Source organism: Engystomops pustulosus, chromosome 1, assembly GCF_040894005.1.
Source record: "Engystomops pustulosus chromosome 1, aEngPut4.maternal, whole genome shotgun sequence".
In the NCBI taxonomy this organism is placed as follows: Eukaryota; Metazoa; Chordata; class Amphibia; order Anura; family Leptodactylidae; genus Engystomops; species Engystomops pustulosus.
Genome location: NC_092411.1, coordinates 83,939,001 through 83,962,872, shown reverse-complemented (window position 1 = coordinate 83,962,872; position 23,872 = coordinate 83,939,001). Strand labels below are relative to the sequence as shown.

Sequence of the window (23,872 nt, the reverse complement as noted above, 5' to 3'; positions counted from 1 at the left end):
CATTGGCCCTCAAAACTGTGTATGGCAACCTTGTTTGTTGTCTACATATTGATTTTTGGCTAATTACATGTATGATGAGTAACCTAGGGGGTCTAAAAAATAATGAAAAACAATATTAAGAAAAGGGAAAAAAATACTAAAACCTAAAAGCCCCCCTGTTCCCTAGAACTTATATAAAAATAAAGAAGTAAATTCATAAATATGTAAGTTATCACCGAATCCCAAAATGTCTGATCTATCAAAATATAATAATGGTTATTCCTGGCATTGAACCTCATAGCAGAAAATAGCACCGAAATGTCCATCACTTTTTCACTTTTTTGCAACATATAAAAAGTCCTGAAAATTATGATTGCACATTGTAATGAAGGGGTTAAACTGGGGCAGCCTCGGGTCTTCAAAGACTACCATGGCGACGGATTGCCTCTCCCCGATGACGTCACGGGGGAACGACGACCCTTGGAAAGATGGCAGCACCCATGCGCAATGTTACTGCTAAGCCTTTGCTGCAAGACTTACCGGCTATGGAGCCCATGAGCCCTCTCCATGTATCCGCACCCAGCATGTGACGTACCGTTAGGTCACATGCCGTGATTCATTTCGATTCAGTTCAAATCGAGTTTCCTCGGAAAATTCGACGAACCGGGATGAATCGAATTTTCACTAATTCGCCCATCTCTAATCATCAATAAATGGAGTTTGTATTTGGAAAATTATTGGTTATACTGGTCTGTATATAGAGTATTGTGTTCATTATCAGTATGTTAGTATCCTCTTTATGTTGTGGTGAGGCTGTGTTGCAGTTTGGAGGATTCATTCGGAAATTGTAGTGTAGATATATTGGAATATTGTTCGTATGGTAGTTTTAATTGGTAACAGTATTGTGGTATTATTATTTGGTAACACTATGGCAGTAGTATTTTTGGTTTGTCAATTGGAATTGATTTAGTAAAGGTAGGAATTTATGAACCAATCTAAAACTACAGATACCATTGTTTCTAATATCTCTAGAGCTTGGGTTGATATTTGAAACAGTATTACTATGTGGTATCTTTTTACATATATTGTTGTGTGCCAAGCTTGTACATTTAATCTGGCCCTGGCCACAACCCAGGCTGGATGCATGCAGCATGTGGGAATGTGCACCCCTGATCTATGTAGTAATATTGGTTTTGGTCCTGTCCCCATGTAATATGCTTAGTAATTTTGTAATTTCTATGTAACAAGTTTTGTAACTATACTATTTTTATGCTCTAAATGTCAGATCATCTAGAATCTCTGGTATTACAAAAACAAAATTCCTAGGCCCTGTGTAAGCTCATAATGTAGTTGTGATTGTGCTCCCCTCTTCAGGGGGCCTGCCCAAAGTTAGATCTTAATGTGGCCAGAACATTCCTCTCAAATACTATTATTAGTGAGGGGTCATCAGTTATTATTAAAGTTGTCAGCACTTTTTGATTGGTGTGTAGATTTTTTGAGATTTGACTTATTATATTAGTTACTGGGGAGGTTAGGGGTAAGGGAACCTTAGTGCTGCTGGCAGATTCCCTCCTATGTAAAGTCTTGTTTCTATTTTATTTGAATGAAATCAGAGGGGTTAAATATTACATTCAACTTAGAAGATGTTGAGACAGCTGTGATTTGTACATGAGCTTTCAAATTATAAATTTCCTTTCATATCTGAGAAATGTAATCTGATTTGTATTTCCCATTTCAGCCTCACTGTAAGATCCTAATCCCTGCTCTGGCAGAGGGGACCAGTAATTCTATGTAAACTTAAGCACGGAAGGCTCCTGTAAGAGCAAATGGATTAAAACATACCTGCCATATAAACTATGTGATAATGATCTTGACTTTGTGTTGTGGTCTCTGATTATTAGAATAATCAGGAGAGAAGAGCCACTGCTGATGAATGATAAGTTAAAAAATATGCTGTAGATTTAAAGTGAAACCTATTTGAGGTTCTAACTTGAATTAAAAAGGCTGTGGTTTACTCAAAGAAAATTGTAAATTTACATAGTCCATTCGTAGCAATCATCAAATGCATAAGCTTAGCACTGAGAGCATTAGATCTTAGATGGGATGTCCAAGACTGTTACAAAAAAATGATCAGCTGATTTGGGCCCAGAAGTTGGTGGAGCGGAGCTCCTGTGCCCCTGTAAGCAAACGCCAGGAGCACTGGAGCAGGTTAAAGCAGCCTAATTTTAAAAGCCGTTCCCAGCCTGGCTGATAAATTTTTGTAAGATTCAGACAATCCCTTTAAGAAAAAACATTGGGGACGTTTTACTAAGGATAATGTAATTACAACTCTGGAACAATGTGCATAAAAAACCTTTGCCTTGCACTGCATTTAGCTTAGAGGTTGGCCACTAATAAAAAAAAAAAAACGTTCCTAGGGTAATTACAAAATGCTAATAGGATCACCCACGGTAAACTTTATAGTCAACAAAAGTGGTGTAACACATGATGTCCTTTGTCCTGCTGGGCTTTGTAAATTTCGCTCCATGATACCCACTCATATATCTGTGGTTGGCCGGTTGTGTGGATGTCCTTGAAAATTGTAACTTGCTATATTTTGGCTCAGTTATATAAATTGCAGATAACCTATTCTTAGAGCATTGCGATATGATGAAGTAAAACAATATAGGCATGGTTATTTAGTATAATAGTGCACCATGAAGGTAAGGAATGTTACATTTGTATATAGTAGAACTAGATATTTATCACAAAAATCTGGTCTGGATTGAGGGTGGTCTTTTCAACTATGTAATCTGGTTTCTAGACTGACATCATTTTAAATAAATGGGGATGTACCACTAATTCCCTCTAGGTGAAGATTGGCCTGCTCTCTATTTATTTCTAGAGCACTTCCAGGACATCTGCAACCCAAAACAAGTGAATGGTCTGCAAGTCCAATATGGGGCACTTTAGGTAACTTTTGGTCATGTGGATCCTGTGGATAGGGGATGTGATTTTAAGTTGTGTGACCCTTTTACAGAATTTGTTCCCACTACTAACACTTTTCTCCATCTACATGTTTGTAGTGGTATGACCACTGAGACCCTTAATGATCACTATAATTATGATACCTAAGTACCTCCAAGAAGGTGCAGTGCAGGTGCATTTGGCTATTGCTTATATATGTGAAGAGAGCAGTGTCCAAGAAGTCCCACCACAACTCCAGTTACATAGGGCACATGGGAAACCCCTGTTCTCCTAGTTGCTGGGATCCCTGGAATAAGACATCTGGTGGCTGGTGATAAATGGGAATCCCTGTTAAGGAGAGAGTAGGTATATGAGAAAGCAGTGTAGAATACTGGTACTGCTGCCTGATGTATTGATTTGTGCTAATTGACAATCTCAGAGCTACTACATGTGACACAGTGAGCTCCACCACATCTGTGTCTGTGGCTTTCCTGCAGTTATTCTACCTGACTGCCTCTCCAGGTAATGTGTGAATGGGTGCTGTGTGTGCCAGTGTGCCCTGGTGCTGAAGGGACAGCTCCCTCCACCAAGTCGGATTTGCACTGTTTCATTATCCCAGTTTGTTTGCTGTTTTCTGTGCTCGTTCCCTCCCATCTGCTCTGTGTGTCTCTTGTAAATCGGATCAAGCCTGATTCCCCTCACGTCAAACCACATGATCCCATAAAACATTCATCACCTCTCAATCCCTGATCCAGCTCCATAAAACATTCATCGTTGCTTTTCCTCTCGCTGCTTCTCCATAGAGCAACCAGGGAAGGGAAAAGAAGAGTGATTTCAGCACAACGCCTGGCATCACACATTGATGGGGGAAGACAGGGAGATCTCATTACCAGCTGTGTGCAAGCTGGAGGAGCCTCACAAGTCCCACATACACAAGTAGTTACCATTTGGGAACATGAAGATCAAGCAATGGATACTCTGAACCGATGCTGATTTCACCTCGGATTCTTTCCAATTGTTTCCCCCTTAAGACTGGATGGGGAATATTGCTGGCTGCATGGTGCTGTGGAATTAATTGTAGCGAAGTTTTTCCAATTTCCAAAGGATTGCAGGAATATAAGGAAGCTCGGGATGACAGCATTGTCTATTGAAGGTAAGAGATCAGCATGCTGGTCTTTTCACATAATAAAGTAATATATCCCTCTCTGTTATATATACACATAGACATAGTACATAAACTATGGATAAGATGGATAAAATAAACTGCATTTTCTCTCCTCTCTTCCTAATGAAGTTTTTACATCCCAGATGTGATGATATTAGGAAGTGCATTAAATATGCGTTTAGAAAGTAAAATCTAAAGCTATTATTTCCATACAGAACATAGAAGGTTTTAGGATAATTAAAGGAGGGGAGATGGGGAATTACAATCCTCACTTGTGCAGTGCAATCCATAGCACAAAGTAGGTCAGGAATCCAGAAGGACACTTGGGAGACAGCTCCCGGATCTTGCGGTGAATCCGTCCCATGGGTGCCTTCAGCTCTTTGCTCTATGTAGCATGATAAAGTCGTTTTTGTGTGTGATATAACAGCTGAATGTGCTCTTCATATGGTGGATGTATATGTTTCCCTTGGGAGAAGTTCACTGCATTTTAGGATACTTAGTAAAGCTATGGATAGGATGTTACATCCTTAGCTGTGGTGGTGCTGAATAACCTGGCATGGCTGTGTTATGTTAATTATCATTAATATATAGTATGTGTTGTAGAGACAGCTAACAGGGGACTCATGCTAGGATTCAGCTCCAGCTTAGTAGTGATAGTTTTGACAAGGAGTCATATTCCCACCTTCCCCTCTAAAAGATTTGTGTACTGGCTGTTATGCAATATTTCGCAGTCATGATACTGTGGGTCAGCATACTGAACACCAGTACAGCAGCCAAGCCATGTAAAATGCAAACAGACACCCACCACAGTGACAGGATTGTGGGTGTGGGGGGCACAGGCTCCTGGACACCTGGTTAAAAGTTAAATGTGTTTATAGGAAGGAAATGTAACTCATTCCACATTGTCTTAGATCGATTGAAATCAATGTGGTATAAATAATATAAATGTAACAGTCATATATATATACATGCTTTATCAATTCATCCTTATACATAAATAAGTACATTAGAAAGATGCATTATTTTTGCCATGGATCTTATTTGTTATCACATATCCCTGCAAGTCCAGCTCACATAAGTCTATTTCAAACAAAGGGATAACATGATAATGCTTACTATTTGTATATGATTTGCACTGTGAAATTCAGAGCAAGATAGATAAATAGCCAGATAGATCGATAATAGATAGATATATAGATGTAGATATTTGGTTTATCAGATGCATTTGCATTAGAGGGACTACTTCCAAAACATGTCCTAATGAAGATGAGAGTCACACTCTCACATATGTTGTGCAGAACACAATGTGGAACATGATCTTTTTTAGGATATCCTTCAGCAATGTAATTTATACTGGTTAGACACTGTGAGAATAATCCCCAATTTTAGATATCATCCCTCTGTATTAAGTTTGCACATTTTTGTTATTTTCAATAGAAGATTTGCTAATCTTGTGAATTAGCAGTTCACTCCTGCCTTATTAAATCATGTGAAACTCTTTGCTGGCCTAGAGAACATAATTTCTATTCTATCAATCACTACTGAGGATGAAGAGAAGGCAGCGATATATTTACTTGCATTGAGGTTAATGTAATTCATAGAACCTATAGAGCGACTGCAGTTATCTTGTCAGGGCAATTTAACTAAATAAAATCCAGGCATGTAAGTTATTTTATACCAATATAACATTATGGATTTCACTTTTCTGGGACATTTTAGCCTTGATAACCTAAATGAAGCAATGTGGTTTATTGAACTTTCATTATCCAGGATTCAGCATTATTGATCTAGATTTTGTCTGTATGAGAAGGGAAAGGGATTAATGTCAACACTGTTGGATTTGGATTTTGAGCTTTGATGTTCATTTATGAGGCCTGTGCTATATAAATAACATGCTATGCAGCTTCTTCTTAATTGTGGTTTGGTTAGCATTTTATGAACAGTATACAAAAGGAATGAAATCTTCTAATAATAGTGTGAAAAAGTCTGCACTTTTTTTGCCCTTGCAACATATTTTCAGATGTGGCCTAGTTCCCAGGAGGCATAATTTATCTTCAATAGCAAAACCAACACAAAACAATACAGACCACCCACTAAGTGTGAAACAGGAAGGTGGGGATTCTATGTAGCTTATGATTCTCTGTATATATGAATGCATTAATATGAGAATTAATAAATGAATGTGTGATATGCAATTCTAATGAGGGAGAACTCCAACATTGAGCCCTTGTAGCCTCTCCTTCACATATGCCCCCTCTCTGCCTTTTGGAATATTGCACTAGTAAAGGAATAAATTGGTAATCCATGATCCATTGCTGGGTCTTGGCTATTAGCTTTCACTCTGCAGCAGGATATGGAACTTCTAATGGATCTCAATAATGCATATCACCAGCCCTCCGACTCATAATGAGTGACAACCCTGAATCCTTATAAGAGAGTGGATTGCCACCTTACTACCTTTCAACAGCACTTAAGCAGCCTCCTTAACATAGTTAGACCACAGCCTAGTGAAACAATTTTCATTAAGGACTCTAAACCCACATTGGATATTTCTTTTTAAAAGTGTCTGCTCTGGACAATGATTTTTGTTCAATGGTTCTCTGAAAAAGACAGATGTTAGACAATGCATCCTTCAACTGATGATGAGTGATCAGCTGTTACCTGCAGGGGACACTGAAATCAGGTGTCATATTCCTCTGCAGGGGAAGAGGAATTTCATGATACCTGTGGGGTCCTTCAGAAGGAGCTGCACCCCATACTATCTAAATGATTGTGGCCCCCAAAGAGAGGATCCCCACTGGTGATAGCTGTCCTAATGGCTATTTGAATATGGAACTAAATTGCAGATAATAATTGGACTACATTTATTAATTGGATATATTGTTGCTAAAATTCTCAGAGGAATAAAGTTAAGTGACCAATAGCCATCTGGCCATTTATTTCACAGTGCACTCTATTAGGTGGGTCTATACTGCCACAACAGCACAGCACCAGTAGAGGTAATCCAGAAGTCCTACAGCAATCACAGCTATACCCTCCTTTTATCATCCACATAGTCAGTGCAAGGGCTGAATGACTATAAACTAGAACATATATATTGAATCAAATATTGATAACTTTACATTCTTCAATATTTTAATGAGATTATCAAAATTATCATTTTTTCACATCGAGCTTTGAAAGAAATCTTTATCATGAATGTACACACAACAATCTATCCAAAGTTAGCCAGCTTAATTTACCAGAATTTACTTTGGATATTGCAGATGCTTTGTTTGGCCTTTAGGGTAACTTCCAGGAATTGCAAATGCAAACATAGCAGGACAGCAAATAACATATTCTCTAAATTACTTATTGTAGTTTATGCCTTGCAAATATTAAACACAAATACAAAGGTATCCAAACTTAAAGGACTTCCTGTATAAAAATGGTTCCAAAAGAGTGGTATTGAAGATCAACCAATCAAACTCAGTTTGGTTGTTATCAGTAACATGGACATTTACAAAATATTTGAACCTTCTGGCCCACTATATGCCACTATTACACAAACACTGCTTACCTATTTGCATTAACTCTCAAGCTATTTGGTGATATATGCAACCAAAAAGATATATGACTAATATGAAGTATTTTTGCAATAACAATTATAATACATCCTCTTTTAGATTTCCCCATTGAATTTTCTAGGACAGTTATTTGTGGAAATTACCCAGCAACCTGGTGGATGACTCATTTGCAGTGCATGAACCAATCTTGTGGATCTACTTCTTCATGCACTGACTGAGGGTTGGCTTAACTTGAACATACACATTCTTTCCTTTTATGGCAGACAATCATCATGTCCATACACATACACGCTTTATTAGGCTGAGAATTCATATGTTCTTTGTATAAGGGTTTATTAAGCCACTGCTAGCTGCTAACCCATAGCAATAATAATAATAATAATCTTTATTTATATAGCGCCATCAAATTCCGCATTGCTTTACAAATCAGTGTTGGGTTATCTCAACAACAAAGTCATAATTGTTATTCAATAAATCAGAAATGAACCCTTATAGAATATTATTGGTTCCAAAGTCACTTTTATATAAATGTTTCAGTAGTAAGAAGTCCACGTGTTTTTTTGGTGAAGAGTTCAGATCCTGTAACTGCATCATGGCTCCTATCCAGAAGATTGCATTTTCTGGACCATCCACTGCACAGATATAGGGGATACTGAGTGTTGAACCTCCACCAATCTATCCTATAAATGATCCCTTCAAGATTACATATGAGGGAGCCAATGATCCCTAAGCACATAAATATCACCAAAGTTTAAAATCCTTGGATCTGGTCTTCTCTCCAGAGTAACAAAACAGATCCTGGGGAAACATAGTGAGTGATATAATGATCTGACAAACCAGAGTCAAAGGTCCTTTATGGAAACAAGGAATATTGGGTCATTTTAATTAAAGACTTGTCATAGTATAGAAATACTACAGTTTAATTTTTCACATTTTATGCACTCATTAAAATTGTGTTCGGATTTGCATATGAATGTACATTGTATTAAATCCCAGATGCTTTTAACTAGAGATCTATACAGCTATTGAAGCCACCTAGTGTTCCCTCTGCTGTATAAGCAGTTTGCATATTCTTTATCATGAATTGTATAATCTGTAGAAAACTTGTCTTTGAAATGGATATAAATCTTCCAATCGTCTGCAAATATTGCATATATTTAAATCTAAACAAGTGAAGTGAATGACATTGAAACACTTACAGTACTACCATCCTGTCCTATTGATATGGAACAATAGCAAAATAATGTATAGGCAACTCAAGTCAAGTGAAGCATGGCATTTCTGGGAATATTACATACAATCCCAAACTGTATCTATTTCAGCATTGATTTAGGTTATTCCATACAAAATAAATATTGTGCAAGCTATAACAACATTTTTTATTGCTTGAGCTATTTTCTCTACGGTATTTCAAGGTCTAGATATACTTTTGCAAACTATTGTGCAAAATACCTTATCTTTCTAACAAAGTAGATTTGTGTGCAGTTATCAAATCTCGTCCTCGAAAATGAATAAAATGCCTAGGATATGCCATCACTTGTAACAGGGGCCCCCATAAATCATGAAACTGAAAGAGCACAGTGCCATCCCAAATGGTATTAACTCCCCACGGGCGCTATTAAGAGTATTGAAACTCAGCTCCATTCAAGTGAAGCCACAAAATTATCTAACAGAATAAAATAGGCCTTGCTCATATCAACCAACTGCAATGCAGGAAAAGCATTTTAAGTAATGAAAACGAAACTTGATTGGTTTCTGGATAAAAATCTGATATTTGGGGGTTGGTCTGCCCCTAAACAATTACAAGAATAATTGGCAAAAGTGCTCTATGTGAATACAGTTCTCTTCCTCCACTTCTTTCTCTACTAAGGAACTGACTGAAATACCCATCCGGAAATGGGAAATCCTCCTTTGGGACTACCAAACCAAACCTAGGCTGGCATATAAAACATTACCTGCTGAATTTTTATTTATCACAGAGGATTAATAGACTTATATAAAGATTTACCTGCTTCCCCTGGAAGAACCCAACTCAATCCATTATTGGCGGTTCAGTGTAACATCATTTTTGATGTCCTCATTGTTGTCAGCTTGAGGAGCTCTCACTGGGGACTTCACACCATAACTCATTACAAGCTGGAATTCCTGGATCAATATCTTCAGCTGCCTTGCTTATACTAAGTGCCACCTCCCACCTAAAAATACAGTTTCCTGACTTCGAAGCAGCCCTGACTCATATCTACTAATGCACAATGTGAAGTGTTGGTTCTTGTTATTTTGTTTTCATATCAATCTTTATTTTATTTTCTGTCAATCCATTTTTATTCACAGTTTTTGGCCCAGAGGTCAAATCCAAAGTGCTTCAGTTATTTTCTACCAACTCTGTAGACCCAAATATTTTAGAACACTAAGCCTGATATCATTGTTGTTTTCAATATAAAGAATCTTTATTAAAAAAAAATTGTTTATATTGTTAACTTTTGTTTACTTGTTTTAAGTTCTCTGGACATTTATTTGATTGGGATAAAGTGACAGGCCATAGACTTTTAAGTCTATTACAAAATGGTATAAAGTAACTTTTACTTGTACCATCATTTTGCCTATGAAATAAGCCAGGTTACCAAAATGTATACATTTTTCCAAAATTCAATAGATGTGTGATGGTTTCCTAATGTACATTATTTGGCTGCATTGAGTTATAAAATGAATGTAGTAAAGCTACTATTTATCAATAATAACTAAATATTTTAAAGTATCATAATAAAATGAGCAACATCATCTGCACTGTGTATTTTTCCACAAACATTTTAGGTTCTTAAATTCCATGAGAAATATAAGTGATACAACAGAGAATGGCACAATTGATCCTATGGTTTCAAGCCACATGGTTTTTAGAATGATTCCTGTTTCCCTTTAGCCCATTGACATTCCACAAATACAGTTAACTTAGATATGAGACTAATGGATCCAGAGCAGAACAGTAGAAAAAAATCATAACTTTTTGATGAATATGTGTAAAATATTAATGTATGTAAAGAAGAAAAAACATGTAAGTCTTGACAAAACACTTTTGAGGTACTTAAAGGATCTTAGTAAAACTTAAAAAACCTGTAACGTATGGGGCAAAAAGTTCCTCTATCCGCAGTTAGCAGATTAGGTGGCGTTAATTTGTTTTGTGTTTCCTGTGTGTGAACTGCAGCTTAGACCTTTGTTGTGTTTTGATTTACTGACCCACAACCTGCTCTCTGCAGTTCAGCCCTGGCCAGCAAGGGTTACTAGGCTGATGGACAGCTTCTGCTGGCGGTGTGTCCAGGGACTGCCTTATATACCCGCCTAGTCCCGTCAGACTTGACTAGTTATACTACATATCTTAGCTTGTTTCTCACTTGTGCTTTTGCTATTCTATTTCTTACTCTGGTTATCTGATCTTGGTTTTGTACTATTTACTATCCCTTTTGGACTCTTATTCGTTGTTACCCAGACCTTGCTTTCTGTGTTGTTTGCTTGTAAGTCTTGTTTCATGTCTGCATTGTGGCTTAGGGAGTGACCAATGTCCAGTTACTGCCCACTACTTTGGTTACAACCAGTAATTAGGCAGGTAACAGCTATGGGGGGTTCAGTTTAGGGCTCTGTCTGTCCTTACTTGTGCTCCAAGCCACTGCCCCCTTACATACCATTATTATTTTCTTACTTGAAAAAGTAATGTATGCAAATGAAATCACCAGATGGGATAAAACTTTAAAATCATGGCATCCAATCTTTTAAAAGGTAAACCCCACAGCAATTGTAAGAGATCTGATTGGGTTGCTTGCCAAATCTCTGCAATGAGAACCAAACTTCCCATGGTTGTGCAATAGTAATCTGTAGGGCTTACAGTTAAACATGTCTATTCCATGTTCTAGGCCAAAATATGGATAATGCTTGGAGTGGGGGGTTTAATATAACAAGTAATAAAACTATTTAGGGTCATCTGAGGATCATTCTGTCAATCTTTTGGTTCACTTGGTTTCAATATAAATATATTTTACAATTAAATAGTTACCACCCCCTAATCCACTCCAAGTTTTTTAGGTGCTTTTGACTAAACTGAAGTTATTTCGCATTTGTAAGAGGAAACAGGTCCCTTTAAGAAACATTTTATTCAAAGGCCTATTTTTTCTAGGCAGTGTGTTCTTACAGGAGTTTCCACTGGGTATATAGTTAATGCAGAACTATATGATTTCACTATAGGCTTCTCCATTACCTAGATAACCTATATACAGTGCATACTGGAGAAGCATAATGTAAAGAATCATTAATAATTAATCAGATACATCAACCATACATTCGTCAGCCAATAGTGGATAAAAATGCATAATATCAAGTTACTGCAAACCAAGAATTGTCATTACATATAATGGACAGCACTAAGCTACTTGTGGAGTGGCATAATAAGGTAATATCATTTTATACATTTCAAGCATGCCCGCTATTGTGCCCTTTGGGGTGCATAGTAACAGTGAAAATAACACACTAATGACTATATAATAATGCAAAAAGGCTAAATGCATGATGATCATTTTTCCATTGGTGTCATCCATGTCTAGTTACAGTGAAGCTCCGTTTTAGTGGCAGAATATATTTTAAGTGCTGAAGGATCAGATCTCCTTGTCAGCACAGCACTGTTTCAAGATGGTGACAGGTAAACCCTAATAGACAAGCAACTGATATCTTATGATTTTCTTTCAACGTGTTCTCTAATGTTATACACAAATGACAGTGAGGCTAATGTTCGGTTTAGAAAAGATGCTGTTGTGACTTAATTACCTTGTATAAATACACCCAAGGTCACAACACAGATCATTCTAATTATCTCTCCATACTCCGGCAGCAGTGATAACAAGGGATATATTATGCATGTAGAAAATATTGCTAAAAGCCTTACTAATTTATCACTGTATAAAGAAATCTGCTGAACTTTCTCCTAAATCCTTGAAACTTTTTTGCTCCCGTTGGATCATATCATATATAAGTATACATTTGTGTGGCTGTTTCTATACCAGAAGTGTTATATATAGGCCCTGCTGCCTTATCATTAAGCTTGCTGACTAGCTGTATCTAGTTTATTTAAAATAAATCCATCAAAATCAAACATGATAAATCAGGGACACTTACTCACGGGTAATCTTATTATATTTGTTATGCATGGCCTCTTACTTTGAAAATCAACTTCTAAAATTATGGTAATGAGAAAGGCTCTGGGTGTGTTACTGTAATCTCAGGAGCAGTGATCACATAGTGGGAGGAGAGGCATGCTCCTTCAGCCTGAGTAGCCTCTGCATGCAGTAGCATGATTCCAGTGCCCGCAACATATCCTAAACACACACAGCATTGTGTTGATAAAGGCCTAGTTGGCTGAAACAACCCACCATACTCTGTACTCTAGAGTGTGTTTGAATAAATCTTTCGCAATCATATCATTTGACCCTTAGTATTTGTCTATAAGGTCAGTGGCACACAACCGTAAAAATACACTGTGGGCTGAAAGGTTTCACAGACTGACCATGGTACTTCCCTGTAAAACAGAAATTCCTAAACTGTAATCATGATTATAATTTAGTGCTGCTGTTTTGTGAGGAAGAAAGGACTCCTTGCATCATACATCACTATGATACGCAGAATTTCATCCTTTGCCCTGTGGTTGTGCCCTCTGTGAAATCCAGCAGGCACACAGAGCAACCGCGGGTGTGTGGCACAAGCCTCAGATTTTTTTTTACTGTAAAGTGGGTAGTCCTATACACTCCAGTCTAGGACAACTGACCTGATTACTGATTATGATATGTGGAAACTGTCAAAAAGTATGTACTGCTAGGCATTTGTTGTTTAACATACCAACTCCAGATAGGAAATGATTTTCTGTGACATGTTTAGAATGCCTCATATAACTGCTTTCATTAAGACAACAACACACTTATTAGCTAATGGACTTATTTTCCATCTAGAAAAAAAATATTTAGAAAACTGTGATGTGGGATTGGAAAACAACAAATTCCTCGCCACTCTGATTCTGGTGCTACCACAATTCTCTACTTCCTGTTCCCTTTCGACATATGAGCTGCAGCCGATGTTATCACTGGAGCAAGCAGTGGAGACCAGCGGGCTTTAAAAACAGCATTACAGGAATCAGTGGAATAAATATGTTGAATTAATTTTTTTTTTTAATAACATTCTCAGGTGTGTTCTAATTTTTTTTTTTTCCAGACTGGGCACCTTTCTTTTAATCCATCTTAAAATAACTTAAATAATAGGAATACATACAGACGTTGAGATGTTGCTATCCTTCACTTGAGTCTGATAACACACTGCGCAGTTATATCACACAACAAAAGTTGTAACATGTTTCCTTGTTACAGTTGGTAATAATAGAAAAACATAACGATATACTAAATCTTATCCTGAGGACTTTGCTAATAATATTAATCGAAAAATTTGAATGCATTTAAGTGATTATTTAGTAAGACACAGCCTCACTATGTTCTTAGAGTTTTGTTAAAGTAAAGCCAATGAAATAGTGTTATCCTTATAGTCTTACACTAGATGGCTGTCTTGTCTTTATTTTGGCTGCTATGGTATTTTCCAATATCCTATGTGATGTTTTATTATCAGCACAATCATTTAGTGCTACTTCTCCCCCTTTACTTATTCAAGACAAAGTATAAATAATTATTTTACTTACTAACATAAAAATTATGTAACAGACCCAAAGCCCAAATAAAGGTGTAGTTTTTTTCTGTCTGTATTCAAAGTGGAACCCATCAAATACATTAAAGCCGGCAATAAGCTCCTGACCTTCTGTTTTAAGTCTCAATTAAAATTGATTCAGTATTTTACAAAATATTAAAATACATAAATAAAGACAGCTATGTCTTGCCTCTCTATACTCATTGCACATCGGGGAACAATAGTAGAATATTACAGAACATCTCAAACAAGATCAACCTTTTCCTGCTATTTCAAAAGCAGATAAAAACATAATTTCATATATTTTTACTAAAATAAATGTTGCTTAGGGCTTTCATTATTCTATCTATGAGAAAAAATAAGTATAAATTTTCTGACTGCATTTATTCCATTAACTTCTGACACATAAATTCACCATCACAAAATGATCAAGATCAGAGGGCAGTTAAATAATAATTTTGAAAAATTATGATAATAAAAGATGTTTTCAGAAAAAAATAGTCACAAAAATGTATTCATAGGCTTATAATTGAAACAGAGTCAGAACCAATATTTTTTTTATTTATTTATATATTTTGAGGAACTACATACATACCATTAGTCCATTATAAAGTTATAGGCTAATGGTTCTAGCGAGTATACTGGTAGAGCCATTCCCTGAGAGTCATTCTATTCTAAGTTAAAGGGGTTGGCCACTTTACCTCATGTTTTTTTGTAATGTATTGTAGGACAGTGGCTGGAAAGGTAATAGATGATGTATATATTCCTTTCAGGTTACTTCCATACCTGGGGTAAAGGGTTAATGCACTGACCAGAGACTGCACTGCCCTAACTACCAAGTGCAGCTGGGAGAAGGGGTTTTATCCCAGAGCTGCATACTGGGCTGGAGCTCTGTGTGAGAGACATTGCTCTGGAAGGCTTGCCAGCCGTGTGTCACTAGCCGCTGTGAGTACGCTGCTTTGCTAGAGAGGGACCTGCTGATGTACAGGTAGCGCTCAGACGAGCCCGTTTTTGTTTCCCCGCTTTGTTTTATTTTACTTGCCTGTAAAGCTGCATTGTTTTGGCTGCCAATAAAAGCCGCAAGGAAACCGCATTTCTGCCGTCAAGCCTGTCTGTGTCTCTGGACTTTGTCACATTAAAACTGACCCCGCTACAGTATGTAAGTGTGGTGGGGCAGGATACTAGTTAATTTACCAATATACATATATTAATAGTTTTGCTAAACCTTCTTCATATGTAAAATAAAGCCTCCTGTCTTTTACCTCATATTGAGGGTCATGTGATCTCTAACTGTCTATGAAGAATCCCCAGTTATAGATCACATGACCCTCCATATGCGGCTATTTTATAGTCAGGAATGTCTGGCTGACAAGGTACTAGACAGGGGACTTCACTTTACATAACGAAAGCAGTGCAGAACCTTTAATAGATGTATATTGGTAAACTATTGGTAATTAACAATATGAAGTATTGCCCCTATTGATTGTTAGTTTCCACCATTTCTTTTCCAGGGAAATCAATGGGTGGGCAATGTTTACCAAGCTTGAAGATCAAAAGTAGTCCAAGGAGACCAAGGACAGCCATGTACATTGAATAAAAAGACACGTCTGCATTTATTTTGTGTACTTCTTCTCAGTCTTCCCTGTACCATGACTTCCATGCTTTTTTCATTCCTCTCCTTTACCCTTACTAGTATATTATTAGCAAAAGAGCATTTCACCAACCTTAACTGGTTTGCGACCGCTTGCCGTGTATTCGCGGCGCGCATCGGATCCCGGTGCATGGAGAGGGTTCACGGGCTGAGCCCTCTCCTTAGCCGGTAAGTCTTTGCTGCATATTGCAGCAAAGACTTACCGGTAACACCCGCTTTCAGTGCTAGCACTGATGGCGGGTGTTATCCTCGTGATTGTCGCCGACAAAGCTGCTGGCGGCTTAAAAAAGATGGGGAGTGGCGATGCCATGACAGCCTCAGGTCTTCCAAAGACCCAAGGCTGTCTCGTTTTAACCCTTTTATTACAACGTGCTATCAGCACATTGTAATAAATGAGGAGGAAAATCCCCATATACTGCCATATTGTATATGATAGGATCAATCAGAGAACCTAGAGTTAAAGTACCCTATGGAGTCTGAAAAATAGTAAAAATAAAAAAAAGTTTAAAAAAAAATTATAATAAAAAAAATGAAAAATTAAACTCACACCCTTTCCCTAGAACTGATATAAATATAAAGAAATAGGAAAAATCATAAACACATTAGGTATCAATGCATCTGAAAATGCCCAATCAAAATATAATAACGGTTTTTAATTGCATTTAACCCCGTAACGGAAAATAGTGCCCAAAGTCGAAAATGGCACTTTTTGCCATTTTGAAAAATATAAAAAATCTATAAACGGCGCAAGAAAACAGCGCAAATGCGTTTTTTCACCATTTTTACTGCATTTGGAATTTTTTTTCCTGCTTCCCAGTACACGGCATGGAATATTTAATACCATCACTATGAAGTACAATTTGTTATGCAGAAAACAAGCCATCACAAAGCTCTTTGCGTTTAAAAAAAAAATTATAGATTTTTGAAGGTGGGGAGTAAAAAATGGAAACTAAAAAACAAAAAAGGGCCAGGTCCTTAACCAGTTAAAAAGAACAAATTAGGCTCCCAAAAACACAAATTTGAAGTCTGCCTTCACCTTCTGTTTAAATTCCAGCAGAAGAACCATCTTGTTTACTGAGTTTTTACAGTGTCCTGTTGGATTACAACCTATTTTCATCACCACTGAGACAGAATAAGGATTCCTAAAAACATAATGAACACCAGCCTACCCAGCTAACTATCTTATTTTTATAGGGGTGTCCCAACTAATAAAACAGATGCTGGAAAAAAAAAGGGTTAGGTTTGTTAAATTTTATATTCCCAATCCTTTTGTTCTTTGGTTCGGCCATGCCAAATGTGCCTCATACCTTGGAGGAGTTCAGTAGTAATATGACTTGTAGACATACCTTACATCTTAGGATCATCACTCTTCTAGCCATTTTATATGCATTAGTGAACTGTTTTACTACTACAAATTAATGAAAGTCAATTGACATGGACCCAGAACCCTAATTTTACCTTTAAAAATAAGGTTTATCAGCAGGGACAAATATGTCTACAGCTACCATGTAGCCCTAACTATAGGCTGCAATTACTGAGGGGATGCCTCATATTGTTCTGCATTCTCTCTGGTTTTCATGTTACCTGCCAAGACGACATCCAACACTGATGCCCTTTACAAATAACAGAGCATGAAGTCCTTGTCATTTGACAGCTGCTCAATTCTCTTTGCCCTAGATTCCTGTCTGCCAGCACAGATTGGTTCACATACAGGTTTAGATGTAGCATGGCTGGAAGTAAGATTATTATTTTTTACACTTTATTGTTTCGGCATCCTGACAGCTCATTGGGATGAGAAGTCCCATGTAAATCTACGTCATACCAGCTACCAACAGGTCATCAATAATTTGACAGGCATACCATTGACAGAGATACACAATGGACTATCCAAAGGTTTGCCAGCAGAATTCAGATACTGTTTAAGTCTATCATATTTTAATTAGCAATAATTGTCACCAAAACGGACCACAATCCCTAGGACAAACTCAAATACAACAATGTCTACAAACAATCTATAGTTTCGGAAAATTGGGCTTATGCTAGTCTTTCCGCAAGTGACTACACTGCCAGAAATAGTTTAAAATAATATTCACAATGGGGTTAATGTATTAAGACTTGTGCATTGTGTGCACCCAACACGTGATATGTTGGAAATGTGGTTCCAACCTCTTAATAATTCTGGTGCAGTTTGGAATTAAAACCTTTGCAGGTCTAAATTACCACCTGAAATTTAAGCTATAACCTTTGCTATTTTTTTTTTAACATAGGTTATAGTAAATTTGTCTGACCAGGGCATAAACAGGATAAAACTTTGCAAATTACATTTTTTTCTCCGGGAATGTCACTTTTTAATGCCTTACATGCCCAGAAACTGGTTTACAAGGAATGATGAAGCGGTCCCAAAATGTGTACACGAGTCACAATTAAAATAAGGAGAAGAACATTGAAAAATGTATGTACAAGCACATCTTTGAGGACTTTAGTAAAAGCTGCTAAGAAAATTATGTGCTGTTAGATCTTAACGGGACTATTGGTGCAATGAAGTACAGACGGTCCCCTACTTAAGGACATTACAGACAACTCCTAGTTACAGACGGACCCCTCTGCCCTTAGTGAAGCTCTCTGGAAGCTTTACTATAGTCCCAGACAGTAATGATCGGCTGTAAGGTGTCTGTTATGAAGCTTTATTGATAATCCATTTTCCCATTACAGCAAAAAATTTTGAAACTCCAATTGTCACTGGGGAAAAAAAAATTTCACCTGGAACTACAATGATAAAATATATAGTTTCGACTTACATACAAATTCAACTTAAGAACAAACCTATGGAACCTATCTTGTATGTAACCCAGGGAATGCCTGTACTATACATTTTACTAATTCTCAGTCAACATTTTGTGCAGCAAAAAATAATGGCTAGACTCATGCTAGAACAACATTAATACAGAGACACTAGTTACTAGTATAAGAGAGACATATTTAGTCTCAATAAATCAAGAATAAAGGGACAATATCTTAAAATATTTTAAAATGTTCTTTAATAAATAAAAATGACCAGGATGTTACATATGGAATTCATGAGCATAGTTAGTCAGCATTATTCTGTTCAGACACATCTGCTACTGCAGTTTTGTACTAAAGATCATCACTCATCATGCTGTTTTGTATGGAAATGTTAGGCAAAAGCTGTCATTGTCTGTTGGCACCTTTGAGTCTCTATTGTATAGTTTTATTGAGCCTCTAACTGAATGCTAGGCTGCCGAAAGTTCTAGCATACATTGTTTAGGATTAATTATTACCACATTTGCAATACTAATAATAACTATTGTTGTTTCTAATGAAAAATGACAATTAAACAACATTTTAAGTATAAATGCAAAGTCATTGAACATTCAGGTATTGTACCATTGGTGTGTACCAAGTGCTAAATTGGATGGTGAGCTGAGTAACAGAATCGACTGTGAACATAGAGGTCCAGACAACCCCAGTTGTCTAAATACTAGTGGAATGTATACTCCTGAAAAAATTGCATATTCAAAAAATGGCCCATACTTATGAAAAATAGTGCAAACTGCCCTATGTGTAGTTTACCTGTAGAGGTTCCAATTTGTGACAGATTCATGAAATGTGTTGCACGGTCTTCATAAACCTGGTGCCTCCTGCAATCCTCTGGCACAATGCACCTTTTTTGATGCATTTTGGCCAGTGTGTCATTCCGTAGCTGGGGCTAACATGCTGTCTCACAGCTCAATTTAAATCGGAATATGCTGTCCAATTAGGAGTCCAGGGAGTTGGTAAAAAGTAGTTTATTATTATTTCACATGTATCACAGAAAGAATAAGGGAACAGTTCATCCCCAAAACACATTTTCCACTTTTTCTCTTCCTCCAAACATGGTGAGTTGAGTTAGTGTCAAAGACCTCATATTTTTCCTCATCTGACCACAGCACCTTATCCCAATCACTCATACAATCATCAAGGTGTTCAATGGCAAACTTCAGACGGGCCTGTACATGTTCCTTCTTCAGCACAGGGACCGTGTTACTAATGGTTTTCTTGTACTGTAGTCCCAGCAGCCTTTAGAACATTAACAGGTCCCACCCCCCCTGTGTAGTTTTAGGCTGATCTCTCCCCTTCCACATAATTAAAGAGGACCTGTCACCCCATTTATCGGCACTAGGAGCTGCTTACTTATGCCTTGGTGAAAATTATTAGTTTAATTAAATCCTTTTAGATTTTGTTGACAATTTTTTCCCCTTCACCACGACGGCACCAACCAGAGAGAGGGATCCGCCCCAAGGGACAGGAAACCTGAGCATAAAAACATGCTCCTCCTATTCTGCCTCAGTGGTTTCCTGTCCCTGGAAGGGACCTGAGCGTGGGCTGAGGGAACCTCTGGTTGGTTCCGTCGGGTACCCACAGTATGTACTTACCGAGGGGCGCTTCGCGTCTCTCCGGGGAAGAAAGCCGGCTCCACGTGGACCATCTCCTCCTGTCCTGCGCCTCGGCCGGATGTGCGACACACTGTTGTTCCGGATACGCGCGACCGGAAGTGGTCACTCTTCACTTCCGGGTCGCATCGGTGTGCTGCCCGGACCGGAGGTAGGCAGAGTGAGGGCAGGGGAGGGAACCCCGGTGGAATAACCACCGGGGTATTTCTGAGCAGGCTGGGCTCGTTCTGTGCATATGTGTATATATGCAATAGAAGATCGAGCCGACGAAGCAGGAACCGGAAGGGGGCGTGGCCTGGCTGGATTTTTTTCACATTTAAGCACCATGCAACAGTAAGCATTCGGTGCTTTGCAGCTCAGGCCAGGAGAATGGCGGATAAGCGTGAGCTCCCTGAACCCCTGAAGAACCCAACTCCGGTAATGAAGGTGTGGTGAGTGGTGAGTCACCCAATGGGGCATTTTTACTTACACACACTAATGTTCTGATTCTTAATGGTTCCAGGGAGAAGATACTCCCAAGAAAGCCACTAGGAAAACACACCACAGGGAATGTAGGATGTGCAGTAGGAAGTTGCCGTCTGGTTACGAAAAAAATATGTGTTCTTCCTGCATTGGAAAGATTATCTCAGAGGAATCCTCCTCATGGCTTGAGACCCTTCGTTCAGTAATTAGAGAAGAGGTCCAATTGACAGTAAAAGAAACTATTAATCCGGCACCTATATTACCGGATAAAAATCTTCCGGGTCCTTCCACTGTAACAGCCCTGGAAGACCCTTCAAATTCTGAAGAAGAGGGTATAATTCAGGATGAGACAACCTCTTCGCTCTCTGAGGAGGAATTGACGGGGCGTCCTTTATTTCTAATGGAGGACACTGATCAGTTGTTAAAAATGATTAGAGCCACTATGGACATTGAGGAAAAGAAAGAACCAAAATCAGTCCAGGACATTATGTTTGAAAGTTTAGCGGAAAAGAAAAAACGCACTTTTCCCATTCACAACACTATTTCCACATTAATTTCAAAGGAGTGGGAAAACCCTGACAAGAAATATTTTATTTCCAGAGCGATTAAAAGGAAATACCCTTTTGATTTAGATCATACTTCATCCTGGGGCCCTCCACCTAAAGTGGATGCTTCAATCATAAAAATGACCCGTGGGGCTTTCCTACCCTTTGAGGATATTAGTTCCCTAAAGGATCCTTTAGATAGGAAAGCGGATGGATACCTTAAAAAAACTTGGGAATCTTCGACAAATGCGTTTAAACTGGCTGTGGCAGCCGCTTGCACGGCCCGAGCAGTATTGATGTGGTTAGGCCAATTGGGGAATGATATACATAATAAAGTCCCTAGAGAAAGTCTGCAGTCCTCTATTGCAAATATACAGAAAGGAGCAGCTCTCTTAGCAGACGCTTCGATTGATAGTCTGAGACTATCAGCAAGATCTGCGGCACTATCAAACTCTGCAAGAAGAGCCCTGTGGCTAAAAGACTGGTCGGGCGATTTGGCCTCTAGGAGTAGACTGTGTAATATACCCTGTAATGGAGATTTTTTATTCGGTCCCATTCTGGATGATTTACTAGAAAAAGCGGGGGATAAGAGGAAAGGATTCCCTTCCCCTTATGTTCCCTATAAATCAAGATCCTTTCGGTCCTTTCGTAGGGCAAGGTTTGAAAGGAGAGAGAAAGACTCTAGACCAAATTCCTCCAGACCACAGAGGAATAGAGGGTTCTTATTTAACCAATCTAGAAATCAGTCCAAACTGGCCCGTTCCCATCCACAATGACATGAGGCCCCAGGTAGGAGGAAGACTCTCCTTTTTCCTCCCGGCCTGGAAAACAATATCAGACAGCAACTGGATCCTAAGTACCATCTCACAAGGGATAACCTGGGACTTTACAACTCTCCCTCCTCAGAGATTCAGAATTACAAAAGTCCCGTCCGGAAAAGGTGGACTAGCAATGATGTCAGAAATTGCTACTCTTCTTTCCAAAAAGGTACTGTGTCAGGTACCGTCGGGGGAAAAGGGTCAAGGATTTTATTCAACTCTTTTGTGGGTGAAAAAACCCAACGGGTCATTAAGAGCTATAATAAACTTAAAAGGTTTAAATTCACATCTTCAGATCCCAAGTTTCAAAATGGAAACTTTAAAGTCTGCGGTAAATCTGCTATTCCCAGGATGTTTTATGGCGTCAATAGACCTGGCAGACGCTTATTACCATATTCCAATTCATCTGGAATACCAGAAGTACCTAAGACTTGCGGTTCAAGTAGATCAAAGGATCTTGCATTTCCAATAAAGCTTCTTACATTAAAATCGGTATTTTTAACAGCCATCACTTCGGCAAAGAGAGTAGGTGAAGTAGCGGCATTGTCATGTAGACCCCCCTACTTTTCTGTCCTACATGATAGGATTATTCTAAGACCCGACCCTGAGTTTCTTCCAAAAGTGGTCTCTAATTTTCATAGGTCCCAGGAAGTAATTCTTCCATCATTTTGCACAAATCCTAGGTCAGAAGGTGAAAAATCTTTTCATAACCTTGATGTTAGACGCAGTATTCTCCAATACTTAGATGTTTCAAAATCCTGGAGAAAATCAGATAGTTTATTTGTTCTCTTTTCAGGAAGAAACAAAGGCTCCAAGGCTTCATCTGCAACCATCGCCAGATGGATTAGAGTCACTATACAATTGGCTTACGAACTGGCTGAGAAATCTGCCCCAGAGAATATTCACGCCCATTCTGTCCGGGCACTAGCCACCTCTTGGGCAGAATTCAGACATGCCTCCTTAGACCAAATTTGTCAGGCTGCATGTTGGACTACCCCCCACACCTTCTTCAAACATTATCGGGTGAATGTGGCGGGGTCATCTGAACTTTCTTTTGGGAGGAAGGTTCTCTCCTCTGTTATCCCTCCCTAATACTTTTCTCTGAAAAAAATCTGGTTGGTGCCGTCGTGGTGAAGGGGAAAACAGTAGTTACTCACCGGTAATGATGTTTCCTCGAACCACGACGGCACCTGGTATATTCCCACCCAGGGTGTTCTTTCCTAAAATCTATGTTTCTATAGGATAATTCACGGGTGTTGCAAAAAAAAAAAAAAAAAAAGATATATATATATATTATATATATAAATTACGCATACATGGAAAACGATATATAGATTTATATGTTTCTGATGTACTAATGATATGGCTCTTCCAAGTCTCTGTAAACACTGAGGCAGAATAGGAGGAGCATGTTTTTATGCTCAGGTTTCCTGTCCCTGGGGGCGGATCCCTCTCTCTGGTTGGTGCCGTCGTGGTTCGAGGAAACATCATTACCGGTGAGTAACTACTGTTATCTGTATTTTTTGTTTTTACAGTTTTGACAGCTTTAGTTTGCTCATTTTTCATAAC

General features: G+C 38.3%; 1 protein-coding gene across 1 annotated transcript in view; it reads left to right on the top strand.

Moving 5' to 3' along the window:
• The first annotated feature begins 3,296 nt into the window (after positions 1-3,296).
• The window catches only part of RTN4R (reticulon 4 receptor), a 147,186-nt gene continuing 126,610 nt past the window's right edge, over positions 3,297-23,872 (top strand). Inside the window, exons 1-2 of the mRNA XM_072146510.1 lie at positions 3,297-3,447; positions 3,729-4,078. The gene's annotated coding sequence lies outside the window, so the exon portion shown is untranslated. The remainder of the gene's footprint in view (positions 3,448-3,728; positions 4,079-23,872) is intronic.